The sequence below is a fragment of the Mya arenaria genome, chromosome 15 (assembly GCF_026914265.1).
Source record: "Mya arenaria isolate MELC-2E11 chromosome 15, ASM2691426v1".
Lineage (NCBI taxonomy): Eukaryota > Metazoa > Mollusca > Bivalvia > Myida > Myidae > Mya > Mya arenaria.
Genome location: NC_069136.1, coordinates 47197001 through 47210048, shown reverse-complemented (window position 1 = coordinate 47210048; position 13048 = coordinate 47197001). Strand labels below are relative to the sequence as shown.

At 33.6% G+C, this 13048-nt stretch overlaps 1 protein-coding gene across 5 annotated transcripts in view; it reads right to left on the bottom strand.

Moving 5' to 3' along the window:
• The window catches only part of LOC128219700 (uncharacterized), a 40356-nt gene extending 34249 nt beyond the window's left edge, over nucleotides 1-6107 (bottom strand). For 2 of the 5 annotated variants that reach the window (XM_052927622.1, XM_052927625.1), the window contains exon 1: nucleotides 5856-6043. The gene's annotated coding sequence lies outside the window, so the exon portion shown is untranslated. Of the gene's footprint in view, nucleotides 1-1185; nucleotides 1251-5855 lie in introns of those variants that run through there. The other 3 variants (XM_052927626.1, XM_052927621.1, XM_052927624.1) reach the window with 3 other exon arrangements.
• Nucleotides 6108-13048: the final 6941 nt, after the last annotated feature.

Genomic DNA, 13048 nt, shown 5'->3' with positions numbered 1-13048 from the left:
AGCCTCAATTGACAAAATGCACTGTCATATCCGATGAAGGTTTTATTTATATCAATATCTCATGTTTGAACTATCTTATCAGTGGCCTGCATTCCATAGCAACACATGAATTTCATCATGCGTTTATCAGTGTTTATATACATAAATGTGGTGAGTGTTAACATGCGTTTTGAAAGATAAACCGGCCATCATTTTAAGTTCTAACCTAAACACTTCTAAAGCTTTTATGTCACTGAACAGAAAAGATATTTGCATTGTTTGAATGTACTTTTTAATATATTAGTTTTATTTTACACATGCTGTAGCGATGAACTTACTCTACTTTTAAATGCCCTAGTTTAATTTGACACAATATTGTCCTAACGATTCACTGTTGAAATTCGAACTGCAAAGTAATGCTATAATAAAATGTTAATTGAACACGTCTTAAATAGCAGAGATGTCATAACAAATACTTGAGTGAATTCAAATATGAATCCTTTCAAATGCAATATGGTATCGTGTTTCTTTTGAACTTAAATGAACAAAGGTTAACATAATGAACACAAAATATAGCACAATGGATATATTTAGTGTAGGGACAATATTTCAAGCATAATGAAAACTATCATTTGTGTTTGTTTTCATGATGTTTTACAGCTAATATGTATTTGAGATCGAAAGACAACGACCGTGAATTTTATAAAATACAACATTATTTTCATCAATCATTATAATTATCAATATATTATACTACTACTACTACTACTACTACTACTACTACTACTACTACTACTACTACTACTACTACTACTACTACTAGTACTTCTACTACTACTACTACTACTACTACTACTACTACTACTACTACTACTACTACTACTACTACTACTACTACTACTACTACTACTACTACTACTACTACTACTACTACTACTACTACTACTACTACTACTACTACTACTACTACTACTACTACTACTACTACTACTACTACTACTACTACTACTTCTACTACTACTACTACTACTATCACTACTACTAATCTACTACTACTAATAATTATTATTATTATAATTATTATTATTATTATTATTATTATTATTATTATTATTATTATTATTATTATTATTGTTACTATTGTTATCATTTGACCGTAAAAAATACATTGATGTCATATTAAGTTCAAAAAAAGGTCACACATACCTTTAAACCCTTGAAATCACGCTGTGATTTAATTTATGAAGTTACTCATATCCATATTGTGATGTTTGAATCTCTCTCAATATTGAAGTAGTTTAATGATATAGTTTCCCCTTCAACATACGTTGGTTTACAATTAAATACACATCAAGCCTTATCTGACTGTTCAAGCCAAAAATGAGTGCATTTAATTATTTTAACCCAGTCGTCATACATAGACATATAAAGTTTAAAACAGTAAGTTTTACATGGTTATAGTGCAATGTACTAGATGTCGACATCAATTTTAAGACATTAAACACATTCCATTCGGAAAGAACAAGAAGTCATGGCAATATTAAAAAAAAATACTTTCGATAATAATGTTATGCTTTGTAGAAGTAGGGTAAGATATTAGGGGTACCCATTTACAACGGCTGACGAAATCACTGTTATGGAGGTTAATCCGGTCTACGAGTTTTAACCTACTATGGAATTAAACTCCAAATATTTTAAAGTCCTAAACAACACGATTATGAGTGAAGAATGCTCGCTTTAGTGAAGTTAATGCTGGTTTCGAATATATACGGCTTACAAGTTAACCTTTGCGTTTCTTATAAGGCATAGCGATTCGCAAATATTTTATAACCGTATCTCGGAAATCGCATCGGCCGATCGACAAAACATTTTTAACTTTTGGCGAATCAATGCGCACACGGATGTATCAAACCCCTAAGATAGTTAGAACTGCAGTGGTCAACGACCTAATTTACATTAACATCTACATCGAAATAACCTAGTAAGCAATCTGCGTTAATAGCTTCGGACTGCGTTCTGCATATAAATTAGCTTACTGAAAGTAGCGCTGTAATGAGTTTTCAATCTATGTTATGCGGTTAATGTACGAGTGTCAGTCGTAAAGTTATTAAAGACTATTGATATTGAAACTGTTTACTTTAAAACGAAAATAATACAAAACTACGACACATGCATTTGGAAGTGGTGTTGCAATCAGGGAACTTTACGACTGACCCTCGTAGTTAGAATAAGCGTTTTGCGTAATATAAAGCAATTCAAAATGTAAAATACACCTATTATTTTAATATCGGCGAGTTACAGAACGCAATATATAAAATAAAATTCGCAAATAGTATTATATACCTCTGTTTAAATTTTGCGGTTGTCGAGGACCGATAGTTACTACATGTATATTGTAGTTAAGAATATTATCTGGGTCATAGCATTCGGACAGGTTTATTCCCCGGAAATAAAAACTAAGAACTAGTTAAAACCCGGAAAAAATATGGATCGTATTATGATGCAATTAAATGCTAATTAGGCGTAAGATATCAAACCATAATGTTTCAAATAAATTTATAATACTTCATTTTATCCTACAATTAGTTTTTTATGTGATTTGTAGTTCATTCATAAGTATATTTTCTATGTTTGAAATTGCCTTAATCGGCTCTTACTTGACATTTTTTATTGAGATTGTTAGTTTGTACTTGTGTGTGTCGCATTAACCATTCTCTTTTGTGTAAGTACAAACTAACAACCATTTAACCATTACTAAATGAATATTATACACTTTTACCATTAAAATCAAATCGCGTAAAGCGTTGACACGCTATCGACCTACTAAACTTAGTATCATAATCGTGAAATGCCGTATGAAACGGAAAGTGTGTGAATAATTCTCAGTTGGCCTCAGTAATATCAGTCTCAAGTCTTAAGCATGTAGCATAATGCATATGCATATTTAAAAACCACTGATATATATATCAGTTTATTTTGTCCAAGAGTGACATAGGTTGAGGGCCTAATTAAGATACATGTACATCAACCATACAGGGGATAAATAGTATGTGGGCGATTCTATCCAGAGGTATTTGTTGTTGTAGAAAGAAGCCTTAAACATAAACCTAATTGATATGCCAAATGCATTTTGTTGGGATGCATTTGGTTTAGCTAGCATAGCCTGATAGTAAATTAAATACGCCTAAGTCAAGTTTGAAGTGTAGAGTAGATTTTACAAAATAAATCCTAAATGCTTTATCCGTGGAAGTGTATTGTTTATGAAACCAACGCTCCAGATAAGGTTTCATATGATATTGAGAATTACTCTCTACCTTATACTATTAGTAGTAACTATTTGGCGTATTCCTCATTTCAAGCGACTTATACTACATGATCTTATTGAGAATCAACATACAACTCTAAAAGTTTTGGGGAGGAAATTATGATCGAACATATACTACCTTTATATGTTTATGCTAATAATTATGTTTTACAATTACATGACTATACTCGCAAAACGTTGCAGGCCGAAAGCCAATCAACGCTTTAAGCGCTTTGATTTTAGAAAGATGTTGGCTTCTGGGTTGATCAATATAGTAACAATTGCATTATCGATGTAGGCATGACATACTGCAGACAAAGCGGCAGACATGAACCGATGCTGAGTGAGGTCATCTGAGAACTTTAAATTAAGTAGTTTACTACATTTCTTTTTGTATTGGTGTTTGCATCTTTGTGTAGACAAATTTTCCAAATTTACGGGCAGAGGAACTTTCTCTCTTTTATTTTCCTAAGGGTGGGAGGGAGGGGGTCGCCAAAACTGAACTGTTACACATACTTTACACGTGTTTTTCTTTTGCATTCATCAAACATAAAGTGAACACGCTAGTCATTCAACCGTTCAATTAACCAATGAAGACACAGGTGTATTACCCAATCTGTTTTCGAGGATGGGTGCAATTGACTATTAAGATCATGAACTAAAATCGAACAACAAACGCACATGGTATTTAAAAAAAAATAAGAAGACAGGAAAAATGAGAGCAAGTTAAATGGTGTTTGGGGGATGGCAAAATTATAAATGCAGCATAAAAGCCATATTTAGGAAACCTGAAACCTAACAACATTGTAAAATGTGACATCACCAATTACAAATACAACGGATTTGTTAATTGTTGGCATGTTTTCTTAACACTACAGTTACAAAGGAAAAAAACGGACATTCGTAAAAACGTCCGTAATTCAATTATACTTTTTATATGAAGTTGTGAAAAAAAAGAAATGGTGCAATTGTTTTGATATATAATCCAAACAAAACAAACTGGGCTGTTCAGGTTAAAACTATATTGCGTAATTTGGTGTTTTATCATGTGTGGATTGCATAAGGAGTGTGTGAATACTCAAGTTTTATGTTACTTTCATAGCAAAAAATGAGAGTCTTCTTCGTTCAAAACTTCATAGTAGATAATCTGACTCATCAAGCCCGATATATTATTTTTATAGAAATACATTAGCATTTGAAATAATCCTTTACCTTAAGTGTATTAAGGAGTAGAATTTGTAAAAAATGTAGATCAGTTGTAATTATGAAACGGGTGTTTAATAATATAAAAAGATACAGGACTTATCACCTAGGTAACCGGGGGTATGAGTTTAGAAAACACGTTCAAATGAAATAAATAGTCCTTATTGTACAATAATGCAATGATAGTTTCCATAACAAGCCCAGTAGCCATTCTCTGCAGTTTTCGTAACATAAGTGCTACATTAATTAGCTGTCTTTTGTAATAGATGTCACATTCAATTACTTTGTTTTTAACCTTTCATGTATTGAAAAGGGAAAACAACTTTGATGAGAAAATGGATTTAATAGCTATTATTTAAGTACTGTCGGCAACAAACACAAATGTCACATTTAATTATTTTTTCCAACCTTTCATCTATTGAAATTAGACAAGATATATGATGAAAATAAAAAAATGAATTCAATCGAATGTATTGAAATAATTTGTGTGACCATCACTACATAATTATTTTCACTAAACTTCAGTATGTTCGTAACTTAAGTGGCAGCTTTAAAACTATTGATAGAGGTATAAGTTACCTGCTATGACATCTCAAGGAGTATCTTTGCACTTTATCTTACTGTACACTTATATATAAGCGTGAGAACGGATAACAAAGTATCCAGAGAAGCGAAGTTAAACTTTAAGACGAAGTGTACTCAATATCTCTTTTGGTTTTGACAATGCAAATAAAGATTGTCAAGTTAAGAGTCTAAAGATAACCTCGCCATTAGTAAACACGGTCTAAATAGTGTCATCATTGCTTTAAAACCAAAATATGTGCTCATATACAAATCTTCAAAGGCCATTTTATACTTTATGAATCAATACTGAAACAACCGAGGTATATAAAAGAATTACCATAAAATATCATAGCATTCATAATATTAAGTTGAAAAAGATGATCTGTGTATCAGTAAAACGAAAAGTTGTATTTCATGAAATGCACGCAATTTAAGTCTTGATTTCACTTTGGATATAATTGCCCACGGTTAAAAAAATATATGGTGATTCACCTCACATCGTGAATACAAGAGATTTCTTAGATGTCATAACAAATACTTGAGTAAATCAAATATGCATCTTTTTGTATTGCGAAACTGTATCCTGTTTCATTTTAAATTAAACTGCGTTTTAACAATACCATCACTCAAAATAGCCGCATTGATTGATGGGTACAAGTTTTCAAGCTATTATTATTATTAGTAGTAGTAGTAGTAGTAGTAGTAGTAATAGTATTATTATTAATATTATTTAATTATTATTATTATTTCTCCATAAAAATACATTGAAGTTATGATAACTTCATACAACGTACAAAACACATACCTCTAAATCCTTGAAATCACTTTGATAATTAAATTATGAAGTTACACATATCCATATGGTTTACTAAATACAAGACTTAGTTTCGATTTAAAATTGAAGTAGTTAAATGATATAGTTTTACCTCAACAAACGTGAGTTTACAATTCAATTTCAGCCTTATCTGATTGTTCCGGTCCAAAGATATGAGTGCGTTATGAGTGAATTGTAAACATTTACTTGAGTGCATCATAATACCATGACATTAGTCGGAACACCTTGGCCATATCTCTTCTAAAACAACGTATGCATGCCAGTAGATCAGTAGAAGTAGTTCGTGAAATTGATAATAATACATTTAATTAATTGTACTGTTCCAATTTATTCCCAATGAAGTGTATTATTGCATAAGTAACTCAACATCATAAGAGTCAAGTCGTTAGATTTACCTGCTAAAGTGTAATAACTACGCGATAAACATGCAACATAGTTAAATGTTAAGAGTTCTGACATTGTAAACTGTCCATATACATCCGATGTAGGTTTCGATGTAAAATAGCCGAGTTGCTCCATCTCACCATATCATATACCGACCGAAACATTATGTTTGCTGTTAAGGATTAAAGTTAGACTTTTTATATTTTATTGGGATACCAAATCCCATATGTATGAGCCATGTTGTAATACGGTGTTTGACAAATCAACAAGTGCATTGTCATTTCTTATGAAATTAACATCGAATTAAACGACAGTGGTGGTGAGTATGGTAACGAGGTAAGCCAGTGGACGCGAGAAGACTTAATGTTGAACTGGGATCATTATTTTGGTGGTTGCTGGGTGCTGTTCAAAATGACTGCAGGGACGCCTTGTTCAAGTGCACGGACATGGACAAGCTTCATTGTCAGTCATTGCTTGAATTGGCACCGCGGACTAATTTTCAAACTTAAAGAGTATGGAATTACCGGTAATGTAATCAACTGGATATCCCATTACTTACAAAATCGAAGTCAACGAGTGTTCATTGGCACATCCTTTTCCCAGTTCAAACCCATTACAGCAGGTGTACCACAGGGCTCAGTATTGGGCCCTCTGCTCTTTCTCATATACGTTAACGACATAGCGGACGCACTACAAAGTACAACTAGACTTTTTGCAGGTGACAGTTCCCTTGCTGTCTCGTCAGCTAGCACAGAATATATGGAGAATACTATAAATGCTGACATGCAAACCATTTCTGACTGGTCAAAACAATGGCTTGTTCAATTCAATCCATCAGAAACTCAAGCAATGTTTTGCGCACTGTCAAATAAACCGCGCCCACATTGTATTTAATTCAACAACACTCACTTATTACGACACACACAAACACTTAGGGGTCACTCTAAGTTTTAACGGAACCTGGCATCAACATATTGAAAACATAATTGCTTCTGCAAAAAAGGTTCTTGGTTCAATGCAAGCTCTCAAATTTAAACTTCGTCGAAAATCTCTCAATCAAATTTATCTTTCCTACTTAAGACCAATCCTTGAATATGCTTCAGTAGTATGGGATAATTGTACTGAATATGAAAAAGAAACACTCGAGAAACTTCAATATGAGGCAGCTAGAATTGTTACAGGTCTTACACGATCTGTGTCAATTGCAAACTTGATTAAAGAAATTGGTTGGATTTCCTTATCGGATAGAAGAACAATGCAAAAACTCATCCTAGTCTATAAATATAAAAGTGGAGAACTACCATCTTATCTATCGCAGCTCTTCCCAATGACCGTAAATGACTCTAACCCTTATAGTCTACGAAACAGTGAAAATTTAGTAACACTTAATAGGAGATTAGAAATCTACAGTCGTTCAACAATTCCTCCTGTCATCTCATTGTGGAATAAACTCGATGTAGACACAAGACACTCGCCTTCACTCTCGTCTTTCAAGCGCAATTTACAACAAAGGTTTAAAGGGCCTGATGTTCCATCGTTATTTGTCTGTGGAGAACGCCGCTGGTCGGTTTATCACGCACGCATAAGAAATAACTGCAGTGATCTCAATTCAGACTTGTTTAATAATCACATTAGAGACTCTCCGTTATGTGGTCACTGTACTACTGAAGAAAGTGCCGAACATTGCTTCTTTAACTGCTCACTATTTATAGTCGAAAGGCAGAGACTTTTTCGTAGCACTAGACAATTTCATCCTCTGAGCACTAACAAACTACTTTACGGATCGTCTAACCTCTCTAATGATGATAATGTTGTAATATTTACGGAAGTGTGCTACTATAAGAAGTACAGTAATCGCTTATTAGACACTCCACATTAAGCACAAGGAACACTCCACCTCTCTCATCTTTCACTTTTTCTCTCTTGATATCTCTAGCTCTTCTCTTCAATCTTATTTCTTACACTTAGCTAAACTTCTACTTTATCTGTATTTATTGCATTATACGATTTATCAATTAGAAATATTTTGTATCGTAGTTATTTGACACATTATTCTTATTCCTATGTATATGAACATTACATAAATACATGAATTGGTTTCATAGTTTATGTGACAACGTAATCATTTTTGCTTTTCATGTGACTTTTTGGGAAAGGGCCGTAACTGATGTTGGTAAAACTCGTGGCCCAATCCATTTGCATGTCCTTTTTATATGAATGCAAGCTTTGTTACATTGCACTGTTTCTGTTCCTTTGTTGTTATCATAATCATATAATGTGTAAATGTATCGCCATGCAATAAAATATGTTTAAACTAAATTGCTTGGATAGGAATAGCCCTGACCCTGTGTGCGGTGTACCAACCTTTGGGTGTTCTTGCTATGCAAATGTCAGCCATGAAATTAAAATATGGCCTCCTTGACAGAGGCACACTAATGAACCAAATAGCATTTGCTTTAGGTCTAGCTATGATATCATTTAAGCAGCCATTGAAAAACATCGGTGCACATTTGTCCGTTTTACTGATGAGTAACTTGAGCATTGACAACTCGGGCAACGTTTTGTGTACATTCTGTGGTCCGATGGCGGCTCGATGTATGGCTTGTATGCCACTAAACCGGGTTAATGTTTAAACTTATTTCTTCTGAGCTTGTTTCTGTAGCTTTTTGCATAAATGTTCTGATTTGTGCGTCGGGAAACCCCGGCCTTAGTTTTTGTTAATAAACCCATCAAGTATGATAATTGTTGCTTAGCCCCAGTTTTCAATGCATCTCTTCGACTGGTGAGACTCTGAATAAACCTGTATTGCTTCATCACCAATCCTTCTAAACCTTCTTGCTCTTCCTTCTCTTCTCGTACATCCTTCAGTTTTTGGCTTTATTTCCTCAATTTCATGTTTTGTTTAATTGACACATGCTTTACCTTTACCAAATGTCAATTCAAAATACCGAAACAAGCCGTCACCATTGTCAATAAATAGTTATTCAAATGTTTCATTCCTCTTGCAATCAACATTTAGATTAAATCAATTAAATTATCGTTGCTCATTATGTTTTAACTGTTTTTTTACTTCGATTTCATTGAAAATGTAGTTCCGTAGGAAATATGCCCCGCTCAATAGAATTATTGTGCCCAAGCACTTAAAACACAAATAATGAGAAATGGTTGAGGAATGGAGTGTTCATGTAAACATTTGATGGTGTTGGCTCAAGGTACAAAATATGAACATCAATGTCAAACCATTGAATAACATTTCGTGTTTAGAACACAAATCTACAGTTTACGTCATAGTCAAGACATTAAACAACATTCCGTTCGGAAGAAACATTAGATCATGGCAATATTACAAAATATTGCTTCAAGAAAATGTTTGAAAAAAATATAATAATAAACGGTAACTTATGTAATAAGCTCATAAAACATACAATACCCTTACCTTTAAAAACTATATATCACGATTATAATTAATCCATGATGTTACACATATCCATATAGTGATGTTACACTAAATGCACGTCTCTTTTGATGTTGATGTAGTTAAATGATATAGTTTTACCTTCAAGATACGTTAGTTCACAACTGTAGTTAAAAATTGAATTTATATAAAGTCTTATCTAAATGCTCAGAACTATGAGTGCTTTGTAAATGTGTAATTACTCCGTCGTTTATTTACCATGAGATTAACCGAATGACATAGTACTCGGCGACAAGATTCAAAGTAAACAACGCTCGCCTTAGTAAAGTTCATGTTGGCTTTGAAGATATAAGTACGGTGGCAAAGAAGAGACATGTGTAGGGGTTTAAATCGTAGCAATGACTTACTCGTTCCTTCCCATGACTAAGTAAGCCGTTCCATCGACTTATAATCTTGTTCCCACGATTTGGATATGTCGTTTCTACGATTAAGTTATGTCGTGGCCACATCTTACTTTCTTGTTTTAACGACTGACTATCTCGTGGCCACCATTAAGAGGAATGAGACTTATTCACACATTTTTCATCCCTCTCTTTTTACAATACTTATCAATCCAAGGAGATTTGTAGCAGGGCTTTGCAGCTCTTTTCACATATGTTTTACCAGAACAACTAAACGATAAATCGTAAACAGAATTTGAAATGTTGTATATTCATTCATAAATCAATATTACCAGACAACAAAATTAGTATACATTGCCACAACAACTCGGATTTGTTATCCAAATTCTCATAAAATATGACCCTATGTTCGATATTCAAAACAACTTTCCTTGATGCACAAGGCTATGCTGCACCGTAATTTTCACACATACGTATATGTCACACGTGTATTCAGTTTGTGTAACTCTACAAGCGCCCAATCCCTCCCCCTCCTCAAATTAAAAACGTATGTGTAACATGTCAAAAAAGGAGAAAGGCATTTGTAAATGTCTTGTTCATATGAATACGTCACACATTCCGAAAAGAAACGTCTATGCCACTTAGATAGATCAGGGGTCATGTAAGTTTTGCTTTGTCCGATATAGCCCTCTTACTTTACAGAACGCTAGAACATACTGAGTAATTGACCCAGGTACAATTTTTGGCTCATTTTACCAAAGATCAATGTCACAGAGGGTATTTTTTTTAATTCTTCAGCATTCAATATTTTGATAACCTGTCGACACTGATACTTCATATGCATAGAAGAAGTACAATTCTGCTTTGAGGGCCACTTCGTCAAAGGTCAAGGTCACATGGGGTCATAAACATGCTATCCTTTAACAATAAACATCCTGATATGTGTTGACGCAAATCATGATGGTTCCGTATGCATATATGATCATTTGAGCTTTATTGTCTATATGATTGCTCGATTCCGTCCGTCTGTCCGTCGCAGTTCATGTCCGGTCAATTTCTTTATGACGTATGGACCGATTTAAGAAAAACCAATGAAAGAGTTAATAACCACATGAAGACAATGTGAAGCGTTCAAGACCTATGACTATGGCTCAACGGTAGGGTCATAAAGCACTTTTTGACATTTCTTTATATTACGTGCAGTGGTGTTGCCGTTTGTGTCGATTCATAGTTTCTAAGATAATAGCCGGACTTTAGTTCCCAACTGGGTAAATGTCCATTTCATCCGGTCAACACGCATATCTCATTTTCAATGACACCGAACAAAGGTCGTGGTCACCGTTCCAGGTAACATGATCGTGTGTCCGCCCAAAACAAGTCCTAAACCATTTAAAGGATTTTCCTCAAACTTTGGTCAAATGCTCATTGAATCACGACGAAATGCAGAAACATTTTCCCAGGTGTGCCTGAAATGGAGGTCGGACGTTATATCAACGTTGGATTTGGCTCACACAGGGCTTTAACTTGTTTATAGTGTTTTATTACGTCCAGTAAAAGACTTATACAATATATTTTAAAATTCTCTGAACTCGTACGATAATATTTTAATGCTTAACATTTAAACTGTAATAACTCTTATTTCTGTCCAAGTAGCATTTTAATATTAAACTTGTGTTACTTTATAATTTAAGATATTGAAACTGAATTATATATTAAACCAAAATGTATTTTCAACGTTGAAATATTATAAAATTGTCATCTTTGATTGAATTGCATTAGGCTCACGTTGGATATAAATATATATTTTAATTTGGTTATGGTCGTACCTAAACATTAAGATATGACGTCTTGTACACTAACCAAACTAAAATCCAACGTTATTTTAATGTTGGTGTCCTTAGTCGGTACAACGTCCACCCAACGTCAATCTTTACTCGGTTTGCGCATTAAAGTTCATGTGTTCTACTACTGAAAGAATTTCCAAGAAACTTGGATTTAATTTTGATCTTATTGCGACAACTTTCATAACCCACGTTCTATGGTTAAAATATGAGACAATGGAATCCAAAAATGACATCGGAACACAGATAAATATTCAGATGATACTATTAGCCGATAGTAGACTTAGTATTGCATGGCATACTTCGATAACCCGGCGGTGACATTTCAAGTTCATTTATATTTCAAGATTTCACGATTTCAAATTTATGAAGTCATGAAATCTTGATGTTTAAATCATGAATTGGGTTTTAAATTTGTAAAACCATGAATTCATGAAATTAAATTGCGTTTACACTCATACCATTGGTCAAAAATGAACAGTTTGAATACATTTGTATAGTCTTAGTTGAAAGCCATATAAAATACGACTATTAAGCTAGATTAAAGTATTCATATATTATATTATAATGTGTATAATACATACCATTGTGAATAATTTGCCATAACGTTGTACCTATTAATTAGTCTTGTTAATTATTTTACCAAACAAAAAGTTTTTTAGAGATATTTAGAGGTGCCGGTCATAATTTTACCAGTTGCATCTCTTCATTTGAGGTTATCAAAATATGTTAAATTAACACCCAAAAATTGTAGACGCACCTCTTAATATAGAGGTTCACCTCATTTTGTAGTTTAAAAATTGAGGTGCACTTCTAAAATTACACTTCTAAATATAGAGGTGCACCTCTTAATTACACAGTGGTGTCCTTTTGAGTTAAGGATACACTTGCTTACTGATTTTCACTCAAATGTACGGCGGCTGGTAGCATGAATTGATAAACGAGTTGGGACTAGAGGTGGTAAAACAGGGGGTACGATTATGTCACATGTACAACACCTATTTGTGAGACATTCGTACGAGTTTGTCACACACGTGGGACGAATTCCTACGAATATGTCAAACATGTGACTTCTTCGTATGTGTGACAATATTTACACCTCAACTTCCATTCCTTAAATGA